Below are 1687 nucleotides of genomic sequence, written 5' to 3'. Positions count from 1 at the left end.
TATGTCCAAATCTTTCCTTTTAATAAATTCTTCCAAGTGTAATTTCTCAAGAAAAAAAAAGAAAGAAAGAAAAAAAGAAAAAGGGCATAATGGAACATCCATGGGCTGGGTTTCTTGAATGTGTCTTCACTGCCTGTCATCTGATTTAATCCCTATGACAATCTCCTGAGGTTCTTAGCTCCATTTTCATAAAGCTTAGACAGGTTTACTGTCCTGCCCAATGCCATACAGTAATAAGTAGCTGAGTGGGGATTTGAACCCAAGCACTAAACATACTGCTTCTGTAGCATGGGATGAGACTAAGAAGGAAAACACCCAGATTCCAGGACCAGCTCTGCTAGAAACCAGTTTATCTTATGAATGTCAATCTCTTTGGGCCAAGCTTCCTTACTTGTAAAATAAGGAGGTGAAACTAAATGTTTTTGCAAAATTCCTTCCTTCTTTTGCATACTTTGACTCTGAGTAATAATAATAGCTAATGTTTGTTGAGTTCTTATTAAATGCCTAGCATTGTGCTGTGTGGTTTTAAACAAATTATCTCATTTGATCCCACACACCCTTATGAATAAAAGCAGCTATGATTCCACTTTGACAAATGAGGAAACTGTGGTTTGGAGACATTAAGTAGCCCGCCCAAGGTCACACAGCTAAGCAGCAGGGTTAGCAGGTTCTAACTCAGAGAAGCTGCCTCAGGAGTCTACTTCTTAGCCTGTCTGGCTTCCAAGATCTCTGTAGCCCAGTCCTCTCCTGCCTCAAGCCTGGGCCACCTGCTGTTTCCTTGCCTGAAACAGTTCACCCCTCTCCCTGAGCTCACTTGTCCTTGGTAATTCTTGGCCACCAGACAGGTCTCTGAGGCCCAGCTCCCCGGAGCTGGGTCAGCCACCCTCCTGTGGGCCCTCACTGCCCTTTGGACCTCCTCCATCATCTAATTATTCCGGTGCTTGGTACCTTTTCTGCCCCCCACACTGGGCTGCAAGCTCCAAGGAGGGCAGGAACTGCCCTTGCTGCCCCAGGACATAGAACAATGCATCGTACTGTAAAAGGGTAATGTTTTTACTTAGAGCAGCACTCGCTGAGGAGATATCAAAACGGAATGCTGCTTCACCTCAACTCATTCTAGCTGGCTGAAGAGACCCAGGATGCTAGACCCATAGTAGAACTCACCGAAGACTCTTTTGTGACCAATGAACAAGGGACTTTTTCTAAGCCATCCTATCCAGGGTACATGCTGTCAATCCTCAATTAGCATAGCTACCACGAAACCTATTTTTCCTAATTCCTAAAACAAAAAAACCTGAGTTTTCTCCTCCCAGAAAACAAGTGAGTGAATTTCTTCACTTGCCTGACAAGTAAATAAATTCAGCATTATTATAATTAGTAGTAGTAGTAGTATAGTTATGTATGTATGGCTCTCTCTGATGGTCATTGTATTATTCTTTGACAGAACATAGTAAGTACAATAAATATTTGTTGAGTGTCATAAATACAAATAACTGTTGCATCAGGTGAGGAATGATATGCACATGGATTCCTCAGGAACCAGGAGGAAGGCAGAATCCCTTCTCCGTGAGGTAACCGGAGAAGCGTTCACAGAGGAAGTGAGGGGTGAACTTGGGTTTGGTAGTCATCCTCTACTTTTTCGTAATCTACCAGCCTCTTTGTTCCAGACTTCCTTTTCCAGCATAGG

Source organism: Balaenoptera acutorostrata, chromosome 6, assembly GCF_949987535.1.
Source record: "Balaenoptera acutorostrata chromosome 6, mBalAcu1.1, whole genome shotgun sequence".
Classification (NCBI taxonomy): domain Eukaryota; kingdom Metazoa; phylum Chordata; class Mammalia; order Artiodactyla; family Balaenopteridae; genus Balaenoptera; species Balaenoptera acutorostrata.
This window is presented reverse-complemented; position numbering follows the sequence as displayed.